The sequence below is a fragment of the Enhydra lutris genome, unplaced genomic scaffold, assembly GCF_002288905.1.
Source record: "Enhydra lutris kenyoni isolate GAN:26980312 unplaced genomic scaffold, ASM228890v2 scaffoldscaffold94, whole genome shotgun sequence".
NCBI lineage: Eukaryota > Metazoa > Chordata > Mammalia > Carnivora > Mustelidae > Enhydra > Enhydra lutris.
Window position 1 is genome coordinate 5,720,891 of NW_019154178.1, and position 22,027 is coordinate 5,742,917.

General features: G+C 46.5%; 3 non-coding genes across 3 annotated transcripts; all 3 read right to left on the reverse strand.

Moving 5' to 3' along the window:
* Window positions 1-2,470: 2,470 nt before the first annotated feature.
* Window positions 2,471-2,543, reverse strand: TRNAV-CAC. The gene has a single exon. It is a non-coding gene; the product is annotated as a tRNA-Val (tRNA).
* Window positions 2,544-8,098: 5,555 nt separating this feature from the next.
* Window positions 8,099-8,170, reverse strand: TRNAE-UUC. Its single transcript has one exon. It is a non-coding gene; the product is annotated as a tRNA-Glu (tRNA).
* An 11,883-nt stretch (window positions 8,171-20,053) lies between these two features.
* On the reverse strand, window positions 20,054-20,127 carry TRNAN-GUU. Its single transcript has one exon. It is a non-coding gene; the product is annotated as a tRNA-Asn (tRNA).
* Between the last annotated feature and the right edge of the window lie 1,900 nt (window positions 20,128-22,027).

Below are 22,027 nucleotides of genomic sequence, written 5' to 3' on the forward strand. Positions count from 1 at the left end.
ATCAAACCCACAACCTCAAGAGCAAGAGTCACATGCTCTGCCAATAGAGACCAACAGAGCCAGCCAGGCGCCCCTCGTACAAACTTTTTTTTTTTTTAAGATTTTATTTATTTACAGACAGAGATCACAAGCAGGCAGAGAGGCAGGCAGAGAGAGAGAGAGGGGGAAGCAGGCTCCCCGCAGAGCAGAGAGCCTGACTCCGGGCTCGATCCCAGGAACCTGGGACCATGACTTGAGCCGAAAGCAGAGGCTTCAACCCACTGAGCCACCCAGGCACCCCTCATACAAACTTTTTAATAAAAAAAAAAAAAACTTTAAAATATATATTTATATGAGTATCCAGGACAAGCTTCACATATATGTTTATTTTTTCTAAGAAAAGCTACAACAGTTTTTAACAGCTATGTTAAGGCCAACTTGACATGCAGATGTACGTATTTAAAATGTACAACTTGTTAAGTTTTGGCACATGTATTGATCTATGTAACCATTTTAAACTCCAGGGCTGACTTGCCTGTTATGCACCATAGTCAGACATCTATGAAAATGCTTTAATTTATTGTAAATTTAAAAATGCTTAAATTTTTAAAAAAGATTTTATTTATTTATTTGACATGGAGAGAGATCACAAGTAGGCAGAGAGGCAGGCAGAGAGAGAGGAAGGAAAGCAGGCTCCCCGCTGAGCAGAGAACCTGACAGCAACAGCGACACAGGGTTCCATCCCAGAACCCTGAGACCATGACTGGAGCCAAAGGCAGAGGCTTAACCCACTGAGCCACCAAGGTGCCCCCAAAATGCTTTAATTCTTAAAAAATTATTTTAAATTCAAAGAAAATAGTGAATTTTTATATTAAGATATTTTCACATATTGATATTCATCCTTATACCAACACATTTGTAAAATATTTTTATACTGATGTATTCTTAAAGGCTTTTAATATTTAAAAAATACGTTCTTATGAAGGAAGTGGCCCAAGAAGGTCAAAGTGCCTATGGGCAATAAAAGTCATAACAGAGCTGCCCACAATTAAAATACTGTACATATTCACCCCCATTCCCCTCCCATAAAATTTCTTGGGGCCCCTTTTTAATTCTTAATCCCTGCCATTCTCCTCCCACTGCCAAAGCAACCTATGATCTGCTTCTATCATTATAGTTTTCATTTTCCAGAATTTTATAATCTTCTTTTTAAAGATTTTATTCTTTATTTGAGAGAGAGACAGAGAAAGAGCAGGAGAGGAGCAGAGGGAGGACAAGCAGACTCAGTGAGCACAGACCGGGACTCCTGGGTTTGATCCTAGGATCCTGCGATCACGACCAGGCCGAAACCAAGAGTCAGGCACTTAACTGACTTGGCCATTCAGGGGCCCCCATTTTCTAGAATTTTATATAAGTGGAATTTATATAGCACTCTCTTTTGGTTGGGCTTTCAATCAGCATAATTATTTGGAGATCCATGTTGTTTATCAATAGTTCATTCCCTTTCTGGGGCGTGAAGTGTCGAGGAGTGTTCTGTTGCGTGGGGATGCAACAATTTACCTTCACCTGTTAATCGGCCTTTGGGTTGTTTCTAGTTTCTGGCTATTACAGGTAAAGCTGCTATGAGCATTCGGGTACCTGTCTTCATACCGCATTTGCTTTTTTTTTTTTTTTTTTTTTTACATAAATCCCAAGGATTAGAATGGCAGAATCATAGTGTAGTAGTTGAACTTTTAAAGAAACTTCAAAGTGGATTTTTGGATTCACAGCAGGAGTGCCCGCGTGCATCCGTTTGTCCCACTGTTGACCGCCGGACAGGGCAGCCTTTCAGAATAACCTAGTGGTAGCTCATTGTTTTTAATTTGCGTTGCTCTAATAAATAACGTTGAACACCTTTCCTTGCGATCATCTGTTCACCCGTCTTCTTTGGTGACGTGTCTGTTCAAATGTTTTGCCTACTTTTGGTGAGGGAGGGGTTGGATTGTGAGAATAACTTTTTAATCAGAGGGAAACATACCGTTTCCACCGATTGAGAACCGAGGACCTGGGGAGTCCTCATGGGGAGAGACCGAGAAGAGGGAGGGAGAAAGGAGATCACGTTTGAGGCGCGGCCGGGTGGTGGCAGCTGAAACGGAGAAACCGGGAAAGGCGGGTTTGGTGGGGACCCGCTCCTCGGTCTCCTCCGTCCTGCGGGCCATCGGGTCCCCCGCACCTGCTGGGTGATTCCCCGGAGGGGGCGGCCCCAGCCGAGAGGCGGGCCCCTGGGCCGAGTCCGACCGAGAACCCCCAGGGGCCCCCAGGGGCCGCATCGGAACCGCGGGCTTCCTTTCCCTTTCTGGGGCCGGAAAGTGACAAAGCAAAGGAGGCGGAGCGGGGGCTGCAAAGCCCCCCGCTGCCCCGGCAGGGACAAGCCACCTGCCGACCGGCCTCCTGCCCCCGGGGTGGGGGGATTCGGTCGCAGGACCCCGACGCCGCGGGTAAAAGGGACGCGTGTTTCCGCCCGGTTTCGAACCGGGGACCTTTCGCGTGTGAGGCGAACGTGATAACCGCTACACTACGGAAACCGGCCGGCAGCCGCCGCCTGCAAAGCCGCCTTGCCGCTGGGCGGCCGCGGGCCGCGGGCGGGACCGATGCGCCCCCGCCGGGAAGCTCCGGCCCCGCGCGAGCTGGGGAGCCGCGGCCGCTGCGGGAGGGGGAGCCGCGGCCGCTGCGGGAGGGGGAGCCGCCGACTGCCGCGCGGGGCTCCGGAAACGCGGGCCGCGCCGTCTCCCCCACCCGCGCCAGCCGCGTCCCGGGACACCGGGCTCCGCTCCTTTCCCAGTTCCGCTCCGTTCCCGCCCCGGCCGCTCAGGGGCGGCGGCAGATCCCACGGATTCTGGGCTCGGTCCCACCGGACCCCAACCCCACTTCCCCGCGCCCCCCCGCCGCAGGCACCTGTCACAAGTGCAAGTTGTCACCTGTGCTTGGGACCAACCGGGTATAGACAGAGCTTCTCACCACCTCCTCCTCCCGCTTGATCATGGGCTAGAATGACTCCCTGAACGCAGGAAAACGGGTCACACACCCCAGTACTGGTTTGTGAGAAAAGGATGCGACGCAGGAACACCAGATGGAGGAGATGCCTAGGGCAGGGTAGGTGGGAAGAGGCATAGGGTTTCCATGGGTTCCCCAGTCTGGAAGCGCTGCGGACCCCCTACCTCAGGGATATTTTATTTTATTAATTTATTTATTGTTGTGGGGGCCTCATCGAGGAGGCATGATCCATTATGAACTCAATCTCCAGCCTCTCTCCAGAGGAGGTGGGGGGTGTCAACGGAAATTTCCAAGTTTCTAATCATAATAGTTTTTCTGGTGACCAGACCCCATCCTGAAGCTCTCCAGGAGCCCGCCAGGAGTCACCTCATTAGACTGTAACACACACCTCTCCAGGGAGTTCCAAGGGACTTAGGAGCTCTGGGACAGGAACCAGGGCAAAGAAGAAAGGGGAGAAGGAAACATCCTCCCAGCCTCTTTCTTTCTTAGGAAATTACAAAAGTTTTAGGAGCTCTGGCGGAGGTCCTGGGATGAAGACCAAAGCCCACATTTCTTGCGATATCTCGATGTCACATGACCGAGGCAGGGTCTCTCAGTCACTTGGCGTGTTAGGACTGGGCGCCATTATTTTCCAAGTCCTAACACTTTAGCCAGACAGACACTAGCATGTTCTCTCTGCGTCAGGCGAAGAGGAGTTGGGGCCCTCAGCAGAGACCAAAACTAAGACTTAGGAAGTTGGAGAACCAGGGAAGGCAAACTGAAACGCAGAGGGCAGCAGGACAGTTGTGTCGGGAAAGGCTGTCCAGGGAGGGGATCGCACCCCCCGAGTAGGAGTTAAAAGCGGAAGGTGGCAGGAGGGGGCAGGCGCAGCGCCCCACATGCTCGAGAGCGCGGCTCACCAGGTAAGTCTGTCCAGGTGCTGGTGAAGAGAGGTAAGTCTGCACTTCGCGCTCAGCCCTGCTGGGTCCAGCGCTGAGCTCACCCAGGCCCTGCACCCGGTGTGGTGATCCTGAGCCTGGAGGCAGGACAGACGGGCTGATTCCACAAGCCAGATGTGGAAGTCCACACAGCTTCTGGAGCTCAGAACTTGGCTTTACCCACATCAACGCCCTGCTCCAGAGGAAGGCCACTGCTTCTTTCCCCCAGAGCTGAGACCTGAGTCGAGAATTAAAATGGACCCTGCGCTGGGTGGAGGGACACTTGGCTGGGACCGAGAGAGGGGGCGGCTGGAGTGGGCGTCTCAGCATCTCAGCAACCTCTTCTGTAAGCCAGTTTCACTACTTCTCGCTGAAATATATTTTAAAGGTCAGAACGTTGATCATTGACTTGAAGGTGGAAATCAGGCATGGTGGTGAGCTCCTGGTCCTTCTCGCTGGGATTCTCAAGAGAGACAAAGGGCAGAGTCCAACACCCGGTTGCTAGGTTGATGGGCTCCGGAGGGACAGGGAAGCTATGAAGATTGCAGCTGTCCTTTCAGTAATTCCAAAATGCTTCCCCCGCTCCCGCCGAGGAATCACTGATCTGTTATTAAACTTTCACTCGGAAACATGCATAATATTTCAGATACCTGCGAAATCTAGAAAGGGTCTGCTGATAGAAACACAGTGTTAGTAATTACAGAACTTTCTCTCACTTTGTAACCCTAAAGCTAGTTAAAATTAGAGTTCTAGGTGGCCTAGTAATTTTACCGTTTTGGCCTTTCTGCCAGTGTTCAAGTGCTCCGTGGGGCAGTCCAGAGCCATGCAAGTACACGAGCTGGGCTTGTGAGATCAGGAATGCCACGTTTAATCCCTTTGGACTTGTAAAACAGCAGTGTCTTTCTATATGGTAACAAATTGCTTGATTTTACTTGTAAACTGGGAAGTAAGAGGAGTAAGTGAAAGTGATGTAACAAACGAGTTAAATGGCCGGTGAATTAAATCCCAACCTCGCGTGACAGATGGGAATAAGTCACCGCCATGCTAGTGAGGAAGGAGATGGGGGTTTTGGTCAAAGTTGGTTATCGAGTTGTTCTAGTTTGGGTCCAGCAAGCTACAAGGCTTTTTTTTTTTTTTTTTAAAGATTTTATTTATTTATTTGACAGAGAAAGAGGGAACACAATTAGGGGGTTTGGTAGAGGAAGAAGCAGGCTTCCCGCTAAGCAGGGAGCCCCAGGACCCTGGGATCATGACCTGAGTCGAAGGCAGACCCTTAATGACTGAGCCACTCGGGCGCCCCAAGCTACAAGGTTTTGATGGCTCTTGTGCCCTAGCTCCTAGGAGACCACCAGTGTCCAGTCCCCACTGCCGCAGTGAGAGACCAATATAGGGGTGGCACAAGGTGGAAATGCCAGAAACATTGCCGGGTTTCCACCCCTCCCCCGCCCAAGTCCACCTGGCCCCACAGGTGGTCAGAGACACCCCCTCTTCCCACCGGGGACACAGAGTTTGCTGGGAGGTGTGAGGCTGGGAGGCCCCACGCAGGAATGGGCCAGCAGAGGTGCGGCTGGGCCTTGCAAAAGCAATGGGTCAGCAAAATCCAACCGAGGGCTCTGGAGAGATGTCTGCCCTGCTCAGCTCCTGCCGGAGGAAAGGGCGGTTGGCGATTGCCACGAACCGCTGTTGACCTCTATCCTCCAGGCAAAAGCAAAGCAGTCAGCTGGGTCCAGGGCCCCTACGGACACCTGTATGGGAGGTGTAGCGTGGGCGTTGCCAAGTCTTAGGCTGCTTGTTCAAACCCCAGAACAGTGAAGATGGGTAACAAAACTGGAATTCCAGCTGGGAAGTTTGAGAAAGAAGCCGGAAATCACGATAATACAAATGTAGACCCGGAAAGGCAACTTACCATCTGGTACTAGGAGCAGCTCATGGAGTTGTGGAGCCCAATGGAAGATGAAAACATGAGCCTCTTGCTCAGAAAGGAGCAAGAAGAGGGCTGCTGGAGGTCGTGAAATATAAAGCTTTTCCCCTTCTCCTGTGGCCTCCCTCCCAACTTGTTGTGATTTTTTTTTTTAATCTGCTATTTAATGTCATTCTATGTAAAAAAAAAAATTCAAATAATTAGGATGAATTTTGCCGGTTATCATTAGATTGTATGAGGCCCCGTTCTCATCCTCTGCTTTAGCCTGTACCGATTCATAGTCAAGCTTCTCTCCTTCCTAGAGGCCCTTAGACTTTGGCTGTGTCCAAGATCGAGCAAACACCCATATGCAGGACATGTCCCGCTTACCAGCTATCCACTGGCCAAAGGCAAATACGTTTTCTGGGAAACGGCTTTCTCATTATGTTCTCTGTTCACTCGGCCCTGCTGCCTCAATTTCCCCTTGAAAGTTTCTGCTAAGCTCTGCGTACCCCTCCCTGTGAAGGGAACACCTTTTGCCATTTAATGTTGAGATATTTGCAGATTTCTGAGACTGGACCTTTCTCTCTATTGCAATCGTCTTTTTGAGAATCTCTCCTTACCTAACTCCGGATTTGTTTTTAGCCAACGGTGCAGATATAAAAGCATTTAACCCAGGCAGAACCGCTGAAGTCACATAATCCATATTTCCTAGCTCCTATGCGCACACGAATTTTTGTTCTTATCAGACTAGTGGAAATGTTGCACAGAATTCACTCAACTGTTCTTAGTTTACTTCTAAATACACACATTCTACCTTCGGCTTACTGGTAAGTAGGGAAGGCCCGAAAGGAAAAGGAATTCTGGGTTGTGCTGTCTTTGCCTTTCTTTCTGTGTCATTGTTTCCACCATAAGTGGTGGCTAATACCGGAAATAACGTAAGACAGGATATGACAGGATTTCTTGGACCTTGGTTTTTCTTAGGGCACCATTGTCTTCTTTCTCCGTTTGAAGCAAATTCTGCTTGGAATGGAAAGCGCGGCCTCTGGGCTGGAGGGTCAGTTTGTTCCGTTGCAGAGCCAAGGGGCTTGCTGTAGACTCACCTTAAGTCTCTGAACGCCCACTGCGTGGCGGGTCCGTCCGGGATTCTGTGTTCAACTGAGGCAGCAGATGCTATGCACAAACGGGCCACGAGGAGGGAGAACAAGAATATTGCCGACATCTTCTCTGTCCCTACACAGGCCCCGTTGTTCCTCTGGACTCCAGTTACAGAACACACCATCAAAATTATTTAAAAATTTGAGGACATTTTTCAGACATCCCCCCCCCATTACTAATGTATGTTTGAATGAATCCCAAGATCTGTTGTCAGGAGGTGCTGCTCCCCCATGCCTATTGCTTTCTCCCTGGTGGCCTACTGGTTAGGATCTGGTGCTTTTACCCACACGACTTGGGTTCGATTCTCAGGGAAGTATCTTTTCTTTCTGATCACCACCCGCGTTCTACTGTTACTCTGAGCAACTCCGTTTTCACCCAGGCTCGGTTCTGCGCATCCCACTTGTCATCCGGTTCTGAGGTATATCAGTGTTGAGGGAACAAGGTACCTGTGAAGAATGAGAAATTCCTCTACCCGAACTCAAACTCACCTCTGCCTCGATTGGAAATTACGGGTTTATTTTTTTCCCAATGCGAGAATTTCTACATGAAACAAGTGTGAGTTATATCACAAGATTCTTGCATCTCTTAGGGTTGGATTGGCATAGGCACGGTTTCAGTAATGGATGTAATGTTTCCCCATTCACTGAAACCCTAAGTTACATTCCAGAGATACAGACTATTCAGGTAATTTTACCAGATCCTCTGCCGTTTGGTCTTTTGTAAAAACAAGAATGTAGTTTTATATGGTAATTAGTTCACTTTACCTGTAAGACCGGGATTATCATAAACAGATGAGAACTGACCCTGTTAAAATACGGAACCCCAGTCTTTGGTTCCGCAGTGACTCCCTTCTGAGGTTCTCAAAACTGATTTCCGGATCACCTGGGGAAAGCTTGAGAGGCACGTGGACTGTGCCACCACCATCTTCGTGTGGGGATCCCGGGACTTGGCCTTGGCTGGCAGGCGTCAGGAGCCTCGCGGGCACTGGCTGACCTGGGACACTGAGTGCAACCCGCCTGAATTGCAGTCAGGCTCCAGCAACAATACAATGTTGGTGGTGGTGAGAAGGGAAAAAGAAAAAAAAAAAAAAAAAAAAAAAAGGAACCTTAACTTCCCTGACCGGGAATTGAACCCGGGCCGCGGCGGTGAAAGCGCCAAATCCTAACCACTAGACCACCAGGGACAGGCGTGAGAGCAGTTTAGGCAGCGTCTCCTGGAATACGAACGATCCTCAGAATGATGCTGGCACCTGTCAGAGACTCTGGAAACGTCTGGGGAAGGTCGTGAAGCGGGTGTGTGCTGCTGGAGGCAGTGACTGCCACATGGGTCAGGAGCTGGAAGGGGACTTTGGTGGCAGAAAGGTTGCAACAAAGATGGTCACAAGTCAAGCCAGGGAAGAGAACAATTTTTCCTACATTTTCATCACTGACTCCCTCAGACCACAAGCGTTTCTCGTGTTTCTTACTTTTTTTGCCTCCTTCATTCCTAAAATGTTTGGGCCTCTCCCACTTCTGTAGTTTCCCCATGGTTGGGGGAGGAAGACATGTCTTTCTTTGGGTCCCTCGCCTCCCACAAAAGGATCTTATTCCTCATCTCCTCCCACTATGGGCCTCCCCGATGCAGAAGGAGGGATATCCTTGGCCAGTGGGACAAGGCCCGCCTGGAGCTGCCCCCTCTTCCAGGCATGACTCTGTTATTTGGGGCCTGGCAGGGCCTGCACAGGTGCCTGAAGTTTGGTTAGGGCTCTCCGCCCATCAGTGTCCTGAGCTGAACTAGGCCTCCAGGGTGTGGCGGTGGGGACCAACAGGTGGCCAAAGGAAGGCTGTTTGCAGGGGTCTGACCAGCTCCTGGTAGTGGGAGGTGAGGTGCCCACACACCTGCACTAGACCCCTCTCCCTGCAGGAAAGACTTAGAATTGAGAGCAGAGGGTCCGCCCTGAGCCACTGTGTGCTCAGACACAGAGCTCTGAGGAGTCCCACAATTCTTCATGCAAACCTGACCTCATGGGTCCTTAAGAAGGTCTTTGTGTCAAGGTAGGTGGGAAGATCTTATTATATTTTACAGTTTCTTAGCTTAATTGATAAATTTAAAATATTTAGACATAGGGTGTGTGACCCTCCCTTTGTTCTGTTCCCTACGGCTGCAAATATTAGGCCCAGCCACTCTCTGAGTTTGCAGGCCGTCAGCTCCTCACCCCACCACTGGATCTAAGGTCACACTCTCCCAGACCGAGTCGTCTCTCCATTCCCCCAACCCAGGAGCCCTTCCCCAGGCCCCACCCCCGGTGAATCCCAGAACCCTTGGAAATAAACTCAGAGCCTTTACTACCCATCATATCCATTAAGCACACAGTCCTGTCTGCACTTCTGTCACTCTCCGTCTTGGGAGGACACTGCCAGGTTCTCTGGGGAGTGCTTTCACCTCAGCAGCTCAAGCAGCTTCCATGTGCTTTGAAGGCACTGAGCCAGCAGATATGCATTTTTCTTCTCCAAATTGCATTCAGTAGAATGTTTCCAATTAAAAAAAGTAATTAGAAAGCTGTTTCTGTTTCCTGTCATTTGAGGAACCCTCAGATTTTCTGCCAGGAGTTCATGAGAGGAGGGAGAAGAAGGGACCTGCAGGGAAGGCGTATGAGCGTTCTCCAGAGGAGCAGGACCGATGGGAGGTCCACATCAGCAGCTGCCTCAGAGGGTCTCCTGATGATGGAGTCCCAACACCTGCTGAGTGAGCTGGCGGGCTGGAGACCCAGGAGAGGTGATAGCTTAGTTCCAGGTGGTGTCTGAAGGCCTGAGAACCAGGGAAACTGCTGGTGCAGCTCACGTCCAAAGGCCAAAGCCAGCAGCTTTGAGACCCCGGAAAAGCGGATGTTCCAGTCCAAGCCTGAAAGCAGGAAAAACCCGATGCCCCAGTTCAAGGGCAGTCGAGCAGGAGGAGGTCTCTCTTACTAGAGGGAGGACTGGCAGCATTTTTATTCTGTTCAGGTTTCCGTCTGATTGGCTGACACTCCCCCCCCATTAGGGAGGACAATATGCTTTGTTCAGTCTACTAATTTAAATTTGTGTGTTTTTTAAAGATTTCATTTATTTGACAGAGAGAGACACAGCGAGAGAGGGAACACAAGCAGGGGGAGAGGGAGAGGGAGAGGGAGAGGGAGAAGCAGGCTTCCTGCTGAGCAGGGAGTCCAATGTGGGGCTTGATCCCAGGACCCCGGGGTCATGACCTGAGCTGAAGGCAGATGCTTAAGGACTGAGCCACCCAGGTGCTCTACTGACTGAAATGTTAAGCCCATCCAAAAACATCCTCGAAGAAGCACCTCCAAATAATGTTTGCGCATATATCTGGGCATCCCCATGGCCCAGTCAAGTTGACCCATAAAATTAACCATCAGAAGGGGACTCCATGTCTAAGCACAAGAAGGAAAACTGCCTTGGTTAGGCTTCAGTTTAGGATCACGGCTTCTTCAGAGACCTGCCCCGTCGGGGTATGGTGCAAGGTGCTTTCGTCTGGTCACATAACGGGGATGAGTTAGGAAAGAAAATCCCTTCTGGGAATGCCTGGGTGGCTCAGTCGGTTAGGTGGCTGCCTTCAGCTCAGGTCATGATCCCAGGGTCTTGGGATCGAGTCCTGCATCGGGCTCCTTTCTCAGCGGGGAGCCTGCTTCTCTCTCTGCCACTCTGCCTGTGTGCTCGCTCGCTCTCTCTCTCTGACAAATACATAAATAAAATCTTCCAAAAAAAAAAAAAAAAGAAAGAAAGAAAGAAAGAAAGGAAAAGTCCCTTCTGGCAGAGAAGGGCTGGGGGAGAGGTGAGCAACACACCTCCCCCGGAGGGCTTGAACCACCAATATATTGATTTATGATCAAACCTGCTGACCAGCGGACTTCAGGGACCTTGTTGAGTTCTTGTTGTTTTTTAATCGTAATGCATATAACATAAGTTTACCCGTTTTAATGTGAACAATTCAGCGGCATTTAGTACATTCTTACGGTTGTGTGATTACCTTCACTAACCAGTTCCAAATCACATTCATTCATCATCCCAAAGTAAAGCCCACATTCATCCCCCGTGAGCAATTATTCCTCAATACGCGCCCCTCCCGGCTCCCGGGAGCCACCAGCTTGCGTTCTGTTCCGAGGGACTTAGCTCTTCTAGATGTTTCGCATGCATGGAATCACACAGTATGTGATTTGCCCCTGGCTGCTTTCACTCAGCTTATTGTTGGAGTTCATTCAAGCTGTGGCATGGATGAGTACTCTATTCCTTTTTATGGCTGAATAATATTTCACGGTCTGTCTACGCCACGTGCTCACACGTTCCTCCAGGGATGGACACTCGGGTTGTCTCCACCTTCTGGCTGCTGTGAGTAGTGCAGCTATGAAGGTTCGTGTGCAAGGACTACTTTTGAGAATAGGGTGTTATTTTGTAGTGAAATCACTGGGTCATTTACATTCTCACCAGCAATGTTTGGTGGTTCTAATGTCTCCTTCCTGCCAACAATTTTTCTTTTCTTTTTTTAAAGACGTTATTTATTTGAGTGAGAGAGAGAGAGAGAGAGAGAGCACAAGAGCGGGGAGGGTCAAAGGGAAAGCAGACTCTCGGCTGAGCAGGAAGCTGTCCTGGGACTCCTGGATCATGATCTGACCTGAAGGCTCTTAACCAACTGAGCCTCCCAGGCGCCCAACACTTTTTATTTTCTATTGTTGTTGTTTTTGTTAAAATGATAGCAATCCTAGTGGATAAGAACGTAACACCACAGTATTTGCTTGAGAGGCACAGGTCAGTGGGGCCATGACTTAGTGAGGGGCAGAAAGGAGATTTAATCGAGGGCTATGAGGAAACTTCTGGGGGTGATGGATATATTCATTATTTTGATTATAATGATAGCTTCAGTAGTGCATACTATGCCAAAATATCATACTGTATATTTTAAATATGGGCAGGTTGTTGTATGTTAAATAATAAATTGCTGAAAAAGAAACAAGGCAAAACAATTTTGTATATCCCTTTTGGAGGTCACTGAAGTCTCTTCATTTTAACCTGTGCCGTAAATTGAAAATGTAGGGGATTGGTTACACCATTCTCTTTTAACTTAGACTTTCTGAGTCTAAGTTTCTCACATCTGTGACAAAGTCCTAAGTCATTAAAATCCTAAGTCATTAGGCATGCAGATTCCCAGATGACAACAGATGACCATTAACTGCTATACAGCAGACGCTGAGTTAGTCTCTTTCTTTTTTTTTTTCTTTAAAGATTTTATTTATTTATTTGAGAGAGAGACAGTGAGAGAGAGCATGAGCGAGAAGGTCAGAGGGAGAAGCAGACTCCCCATGGAGCTGGGAGCCCGATGCGGGACTTGATCCCGGGAGTCCGGGATCATGACCTTGAGCTGAAGGCAGTCATCTAACCAACTGAGCCACCCAGGCGTCCCAAGTTTGTCTCTTTCTAGAATATTCACAATATCTTGCCTGCCTTCTACCCCAGCAGAGCCCTTTCACCATTTCAGATACCCATGTATTTCTGTTACCAATGTTTTAATTTTAGTAGTCTTGGGTACAAATAAACTTAGCAAATTAAATAAATAAATAACTTAGCAAATTAAGCAGAAAAATAATTAATTGAGAAGTTATTGGTGGGTCATACATTCATGAGAATTAACAACCAGACTCAGATAAAGGGAATAACCAAAGGGGAGATAGGAGGTCAGAAATAGAGCCAAACTCGTGCCAGAGAAAGAGTCTGGTAAGGAAATCATAGGAACGGTCATTGGCTTTGACTTTCTGGATAAATGAATTCTAAACTGTTCATGATTCTACATATTATTGGCTCTTGAATCAGAATCTAGGGAAGTAACTTAGAGCCCACTGAACTAAGGTCACATATTAAATAGAATATGCTTCTACTTCATCTTCTTTAGAGCAAAGAGGGTTCCCGACCTTATTCAGACTCACATTTGTATTCCCCAAGAATTGAGGTCCACATGATCAGAAAGCTCGACTGCCACTGGTTTTGATCTGGGGACCAGATTCCCTTGATTTGTTTTCCTTAGTATGTGATATAATCCCGTTTTATGTTCTTTGGTGTTACAGATATTTAAGTTTGTTCATTTCAGTGTAAGATAACTTTTATATTATTTAAATATATTTTACTCTGTGATCTATGTTTTCTTTGTTGTGTTTTCTTTCTCTAAGTTCAAACGTTCAGCATCTCTTTATCTCATCTGTTGTTTATGTATACAGTCATGATACCATATGGATCTTTAATTCTTTTTTCTTTCTTTTTGACAGTGTGTGTTGACTTCGGACAAAGACTCTTCCCTTGACTGAACCAGAGTCAGGTTCCTCTAAGTCCTCTTCTCAACTCAGCTTTGACCTTGGACTTCAGCCTTTATCTTTGTCAAGCCTACATGGCCCAGTTTTTAGCAATAACCCTGCAAGGTCCATTTAGAGAAAACCTTGATATCTGATCACATTGGCCAGCCTTGAGCAAGAATTCATTTAGGTCAGTTTAGCCAGAATGCCCCCTTAGCTGATATTTTCTCTTAGTAATTTCATATGTGCTAACACCCACTCTGATCTTTGGCTCTAAGTCCCTACTTGTTGGAATTGAGCCCAACTCTATCCTGAGGTTCTCTTTTCCTTTGTTGCAGTAGTTCCAGGACACAGCCTGCTGTTGCTGCTTTGACTACTGTTCAGCTCTGGTTCTTTTTTGACACTTCCCAAGCTGAAGTATGAAGAAATTAACACACTGCCACTTCCCCCCAGAGCTCCTCTCTTCCTCTCGTCATACTTCAAATGAACTTTAATATGATGGTAATTGTTATGTGGGAAAGAGGCAGAAGAAAAGCTTTTAAATTTCCTTACTGTCTGGAGCCCACTGACAAGTCCTTGAAACAGGCAGCGTGACCTTCCCTCTGGGGACTCAATTGCCTCTACCTTAACACTTTGCTAAGGGCAAAAGGCAATCCTAGCCTGACCTGACCCCTACCCCCAACCAGGATCCTGTAAGTCTACTTGAACATGTAAAAATTCCTTTGGAAACTTCCTTTATCTCTAAATCCTCCAAGATACTGTGCTGGCAATCATCCCCAAGCATACGGCCCACTGATACACATCTGAAGGGTCTCCTGACTAAGGTTTTATTAGACGGTAACAAATGACCTTTTCCCAACAACAGCTAGCCCCTCAAGGTCCTGGAAACCATGCTTCCAAAATTCCTTAGAGGCTTACACCATCCCTGACCCCTTCCCAACCTGCAAGCATATAATGGGCCACTCACTCCTCACAGCCCCGGGGCAGCAGCTCTTTCTGCCCCTGGGTCCTGTCCCCGTGCTTTAATAAACCACCATTTTGCACTAAAGACATCTCAGTTCTTTCTTGGTCATTGGCTCCGGACCTCACCCCACTGAAGCTCACTTATATTCTAAAACTTCAACAATTGTATGAGTTTGCTAGGGCTGCCATAACTGAGTACCACAGGCTTAACACAACAGAAATGTATCCGTTCACAGACCTAGAGGCCAAAAGCCCAAAACCAAGGTGCTGCAGGGTCACACTCTCCTTGAAACCCATAGGGGAGGATCCTTCTTTGCCTCTTCCTGACTTTCCTGCAACCTCTGGCCTTCCTTGGCTCATAGCAGTAACATTCCAATCACTGCCTCTGTCTTCACAAGGCCTTCTTCCCTGTGTCTCTATATCCTCTCCTTTTCTTATAAAGACAGTAGTCATTGGATTAGGGTTCACTCTAATAAAATATGACATCATTTTAACTTAATTGCATCTATAAAGATCCTATTTCCAAATAAGATCCCATTCATGGGTACTGGCTATTTGGAATTGAATGTACCTTTTTGGGGAACACAATCAATTCACTATAGTCATATTTGTACATTTTAGATTTTTAATTTTTGTTTTCTCTCTTATGGTACTTAAATATACACATTGGCAGTCAGCAATGAAAAGTGAGGAAATCACTATACTTATCCCCATCAACTCTCTTGATCCACCAAACTTAAATGAAATGGAATCTAGTACCTCTAGGTAACACAAGTAAAAATGAGTATTTTAAAAAGAGCCCAAGGGACGCCTGGATGGCTCAGTCGGTTGAGCCCCTGCCTTTGGCTCAGGTCATGATCCCAGGGTCCTGTGATTGAGCCCCACATTGGGTTCTCTGCTCAATAGGGAGCCTGCTTCTGTCTCTCTCTCTCTGCCTCTGCTGCTTGTGCACTCTCTCTCTCTCTCTCTGACAAATAAATAAATAAAATCTTAAAATAAAATAAAAAAGAGCCCAAATGTTTCATAGACCCTAATGCAGAATATAATACATAATATTATTATATATTAAGGGCAGTGCCTTTGCAATGCTCTCTATTCTCATCAAATGATTCCCCTCGTTTCCCCAAGGTAACAACCATACCTGTATTTTTCTCTTTCTCACTGTGCTTGAATGGCTTTTCACCAGGCTCTATTGATTGCCTAGAATGAGATGGGACATACTCCCCTTTTTCTAGTCTCTCAGAGATTTTGTGTAACATGACATTCTATTTCTTGAATGGCCGGTGGGAACTACACCTGAAGCCTGACTTGTAGAGTCCCCAGTGTAACATCGTTGACACTGTTTTCTGCCCCTGCATTTAGTGTGGTTTTTATACGCAGTGCTAGATCATCAGAATGGAATTTGGTGCCTGGAAAAGGAACACTACCATAACAATAGCTAAAACAGGTGGCGCTGGTTGGAGCACTGGCCGCGTTGGGAACTTGATGGGCCTCAAGAAGACTGACCGTGATGGCTTGAGGTGAAATGAGGAGTATATAATTGGAAACCAATGGGAAGAGGCACCCTTGTTTTGTAGTATCAGAAAGTACCTCAGCACTGTTTCCTGCAGTAGCGTGAAGAATAGAAAATGCACCTAGTGAATCCAGGGATTAGCTAGGTGATTTTCCACAGAGAGGACTGAAGAGCTGTTTGGATTCCTTTAGTTGCTGTAGGGGACCAGAATATGCTACCGAAAATATGCCACTTTGGCATAATGATTATTTTTTTAAGGATTATTTTAAACTGAGACAAATGAACATCAATGGATGCAGAAAGATAGCTTTCCCAGAGTTCTCTTATCTGACTAAAAGCAGAAACTTCTGATAATTGAAGATTACCATAAATCCCCCCTCCTGGGAAGGTTTTATATAAGAAGACGTAAAGCGGGGCCCCTGGCTGGCTTAGTTGGCAGACCACATGACTTGATGTTGGGGTTTCGAGTTTGAGTCCCATGTTGAAGGTAGAGATTGCTTAAATAAACTTAAGAAAATCTTAGAGAAGAAGGAGGAGGAGGAGGAGGAGGAGACATAAAGTCAGTTCCAAGAGGAACCTGCACAAGCAAACCTTACTCTATTAGTTCGCTCATATATTAACCATCCCACAGTTTGCTGCCATGGAAAAGTAAAACCCCTTTCCTTTGTCTTGCCATTTCTGTACACATTTATTTTTCTTTTGTTAAGATGCTATATAAGCCCAAGTTCTAACCACCCCTTTGAGTTACTCATCATGAGGTTTCTCCTGTGTGATGTAAGCTGCATGCTTTGATAAACTGTTTTTCTCTTGTGACCTGTCCTTTGCCAGTCTTGATCTTATATGTCCCCAGCCAAAGAACCAAGAGGGTATAAGGGAAAAGAATTTTCTCTCCCCTGCACTGCCTATAACAAAACACGAGAAAATAGAGTTGAGCTAAAGGACTAATTATTCAGTTTCAGTTGGAATTTGGAGGAGATGTAAAGGCTGGGGACAGTTTCCCTCCAGGATATGCTTCAGAAATAAAGGGTGGGCCGAAGAGATCAAACCCAGGCACTGTCAGGAAAACATGGTTCCAGGGGAGAGCTGTATCTACAGAACTCTCTGTTAAGACCTCAAGAAGACTGAAGTAGTGCCTCCTAGACTCTTTCAGACCGAAAAGAAGGCTTTCATTTCATTTCATTTCATTCATTTTCTTTAAAATCAATTAATTACTGTATAGTGTATTATTAATTTCAGAGGTAGAGTTTAGTGATTCATCAGTTGCATGTAACACCCAGTGCTCGTTACATCCCATGCCCCTCCTTAATGCCCATCACCCAGTTACCCCATCCTCCCAACCTCCTCCCTTCCAGCAACCCTCATTTTGTTTCCTATAGTTAAAAGTCTTTTATGGTTTGTCTCCCTCTCTGCTTTTGTCTTATTTTCCCCTCCCTTCCCCTATGTTCAACTGTTTTGTTTCTTAAATTCCACAGATGAGTGAAATCATATGATATCTGTCTTTCTCTGATTTATTTCGCTTAGCATCATACCCTCTAGCTCCATCCATGTCATTGCAAATGGTAAGATTTCATTCTTTGATGGCTGAATAATATTCCTGTGTGTGTATGTGTGTGTGTGTGTCTTCTTTATCCATTCATCTGTCAATGGACACCTGGGTTCACAAAGGAGGCATTTTATCAATCTTAAGGGCAGGTCTCAGAGACCTTCCCTGTTAAGGAGGCTTTTTAAGGATCTTAAGGACATTCACACACAGCAACATTACCAGGGGCCCAATATAGAAAAGGGCTGATTTCTAAGAGATTTGTGAGTGTGGCTTTTGCCTAATAAGTGGAGTATATATTGATATATTTATAAAAAACTCTAAGCTTTTAAAGGAAATACATCAGATTAGATTGAAAGGGACAGAGACAGTACAAAATTGAAAGAAGCCCTTGGAGCTCCAAAATCCTATGGTCAGGAAGTAGGCTGAGAAAATGATCAGCTGCAAACACTGACTATTCTTATGAAAAAGTAAGGCTAATCCAGAAGGTAGAAATGAGAGCCACAGAGAATCATACCCAGTGAGTAGTAATGGGGCTTCATCAAGGAACTGGCAACATGTACCTGACTGGATGTCAGTCACATGACCAGTGACTGCCACGTGCCTTCAACTTCCCCTTTCCGAATGGAAGTGTCAACAGCAGGTGACCCACACCTGTCCCAACATTGTATATTAGAGATGTGGGGGCCAGGTAACTTATTCCTTTACTCAAAGCCTTTTGACCAGTTTTAGTATGTGTGCTTGCTGCCAAAGCAAGCACAGAAGTCTTTTGACCAAGAAGAAACTGCACAAGCTCAGTTGGTTGAGTGTCTGACTCGTGATTTTGTCTCAGGTCATGATCTCAGGGTCGCGAGCTCGAGCTCTGAGTCATTGGGCTCCACGCTGGACATAGAACCTACTTAAGATTAAAAAAAGAGAGAGAGAGAAAAAAAAAGGAACCGCCCAAGGAACCTCACGTATACCAGGAACAATTCAGAAAGGAGATAAGTAGCTTATGAAGAGATGGAGAACATGGAGTTCTGGGAGCAAAGGAAGGATGTTTGTGGCTCAAAGGGTAGCAGTCTCTGGGAGCACTGGTAAACACCAAGCATTCGCCTAACAGCAGAAAGTCTAACTCGTTACACTACAAAGATTAGGCAGAGTCCATGGGCTGGCAGTTCCTATTGAGTAATTTGTGGCCAAACACCAGCGTATACCCTGAGCTAAGTGCCAGGACCCAGGTCCAGCACTGCAGCCAGCTCACATCTATGCAGCCAGAGACCCTGCAATGTGATTCTGAGCCTGAAAACCTGGTAACACAACAGATCTGGATGATTCCAGAAGCCATTTTCCTTCAGCCAGTATGGGGCAAGTGCACAGCATCGCCTTGTAGCTTTGGCAGACAGAAGATTTAAGGACCGTGGGGTGCCACTTGTACCGGAAAGTCCCCCAGAGAGCACGGCTGGATTAACCTGTTCGCGTTTTCAGGAATTACAGGAAGTTGCTTATGATCTGAGTAGGTATGATAACTGTACCTGTTTTCTTGCTCCACCATATCTGCAGCGCCTTCCACAGACTTGGCACATAACCATTGTCAGTATCTGTTTGATGAATGAATGCATGTGTGCATAAATAAGATGGATAACAGGTACATGTTCAGAGACCAGGGACAAGCCAGGATTTTGTTTTTAAAAGCCTTCAGGAAGAAAGTTTGATTTAGCCAACAGAGTTTTCTATCCATGGTCTTCCTGTCCAGACTCCTGAGCTAAGAAGGACATTCCAGACGATGAGAAGTCCAGCTCACTGGAGTTCCTGGCCAGGGAACAGAGACCAGAGCTCTGGCAACACATTCTTCATACTATACCAGGAGTTTTCAAGCTGACCTGGGCCCACTCCCCAGGGAAACTGGCAGTGGGCTAATGGGATGGGAAGGCAGGGAAGTTAAATGGGAGGAACTTGATGACTGTTGGGTTTGCTGGGTGAGGGAAAGAAACTTCAAGGAAGTTGCCTTGCTGCCTGGCCTCTTGCCCTAAAAGTGATGGTACTGCCATTCACTGAGAGAGGGAACACTGGAGAAGACTCCTGCTTAGGGGACTGGGGAGAAGTTGGATTCCGTTTGGGAGAGGATGACCAGGAAGGTGAGGGGTCATGTGAAGCAGGCTGGTGGATACATGGAAAGGTTAAGGACTCAGAGAAATGCTGGAGACACAAATTTAAAAGTTGACAAGATCACACACACACACAACACATGAGTGTAATATGAAATGACCAGAGTTGGAGCCACAGGTAAAGCCCTTAAAAGATTATTTCTAGGACCTTCACTGCAGTCCTATGTATAAGAGCAGTGTTCAACTCTAAGTGAGTAGCAGGAGAAATTAGAGCACATTAATGCACGAAATCCTTTAAACTTGAATCCCCTTTAAACTTGGTCAGAGATCATTGAGTTTCTCCAGGTGTTTAGCATCTGCTGCAAGAATTAACTAAATGGGAAAGACCCTTAGCTGATTTCTGTATTAGCAGCACTCATTTGCAAAGGCCCGCTGGCTGTGGAATTCTGCAGAAAAGCAGTTCTGAAAGGTTTCACTTGTAGAGGGAAAAGAATGTAGCATCTCTAGTTTGGCCATAGTAAGCTCCTGATCTTATAGGATGCAAGACCTAGGAAATGTCCCTTACTAGATGGGTAGTGCGTAAAATTTTGGATTAGAAGTAGAAGTTTGATGTTTAAGAGGAAGGACTGAAAAAAAGGGAAGATTACAATTCCAGGCGTCCCTGGGTGGGATCGAACCACCAACCTCTCGGTTAACAGCCGAACGCGCTAACCAATTGCGCCACAGAGACCATCCGTGTGTTTTTTTTCTTGCAGGACGTATTTAGATCATTAGATCATTAGTCAAATCCTAGCATTGTTCTATAGGATTCATTTTCTCACCTTGAGATTGCAAGTAGGTCTCAGTTGTGTGATTCTAAAAGCCAGAATACTAAACCACCCCTGTTGTGCGACCCTAGGATCCTTGCTTCCTTTCTTCCCAATTCTTAGCACCAGCAAGAAGTGCCTGCTTCTTTCTCCCAAAGTTGAGAAGTGCGCACAAGTAAGACCAAATTCCCCACCAGAGGAACTTGATAATGGCTTGAGGCAGCAGGGAATGGAGCAGTGGTGGGTGAGTGCGGGGAAAACGACTTGATGCTGATCTGGACCGCTTGGGAAATCAGTCTGACGTTCTTCTTTCACGATCGATGAAAACCACTTACAAAACCTCTTAATGAATTTTAAACCCCGAGTTCTGAGTTTTAAATGCAGATATTGAGTGTTTATTTAAAAATGTAACTTAAAAAAATGGTAGTGATCTCCAATGTGCAACCTGAGTGTGGTTCTCAGGCAGTACTAGACAACCCATGGGGAGCCAAACAGCCTTTGGAGACCTGAGATACAGAGTAGCTTGAACACTCCCCACCCCACCCCGCCCCCATACTCCTCCCTTCACCCACATAGCGATTCAAAACCTCCAAAGAGCCCTGGCTCTCCACAGAGATTTACTAATTTATAATGAGAACAACTATAATTTCTTACCCTGAAATGTGAAATGTGAAGCCATTCTGCAAATTACTTTAAATCAGGAAAAAAAGTTTTAGTAATGAATGTCATTTTCCCGGCTCTGTGAAATTCTAAGAACATAATTTTTCAGGGTTTTGTACAGCCTGGGTATTTACACCAAACCCTCTGACATTTCCACAAGTAGATATTGCCATCCAGAAATTCCTGGCTAGAGAAAAGCAAATATTCCATTATACCTGCTTAGGCCCAGAAAAACACCAATAGTGGTCCTTTACATAAGTTTAGTCTTCTAGAATTAAACAATTCAGCGCATGCAGCTTGTAAAATGTGATCAAAGTTATCTTACAAAATAGAAAATAATAGCATGCCATTTCTATGCTAGACAATAAAGCACATATGCGTGGAAGACTCTGATTGCTCCTGGATATATCTTGGATTGATTCAAAAGCTTTTTATAAAAATCCACTGGCCAGGTTAGCTAGACTTACAGTGACTACGGCAGACACCTAGGTTAACAAGGCCAACAAGTTCCTTAAACCCCCCTTATATCTTCTTATCATCTTTTAAAAAAGAAGCCCATAGTTTCAGAGTATACAAAGATAGTGACATAAAAGATGACATTTGCACATGACTAGAGGCTAAATGCCTAGAAACAAATGAGAAAGTTGAGAAGTCACGACCCAGGATCACCAAGTCTACCAGAACCAACTTGATTTATTGCCAGGAAGGCCACAAAAATACCAAATGGTGCGAAAATATACAAAAAAGAGAGAAAGCTACCAAAAAGGAGAAGTGTTGCAAAAGGGAGATATTGAACAGAGGAGATTAACAACGAAAGAAAGATAGGAAAGCTTAGTAAAAGAAAGATATATTAAACACTTGTAAATGAATACACAACACACTGGGGTGCAGATTATGAAAAAGAGAGGGGTGTGCATTTTACCAACAGGAGCATGGGGACAAAAGGGCACCACGGGCACGGGGTGGAGAGAGGGGCGGAGGAGATGCGGGCTAGGTGTGCCCTGAGGCGCCAGTGGGAAAGCCTGAAAGCGTGGGGGCTGGAGGGGAAGGGAGGCGTTGCGGGGAACACGCTTGCCACTTGGCCTTGGACTCGGGCGACTGGTGACGCGATTCGAAGGGCGTGTTGGCCCCAAGCCCACCCTGTGTGTGCCCGGTGTGGCGTCC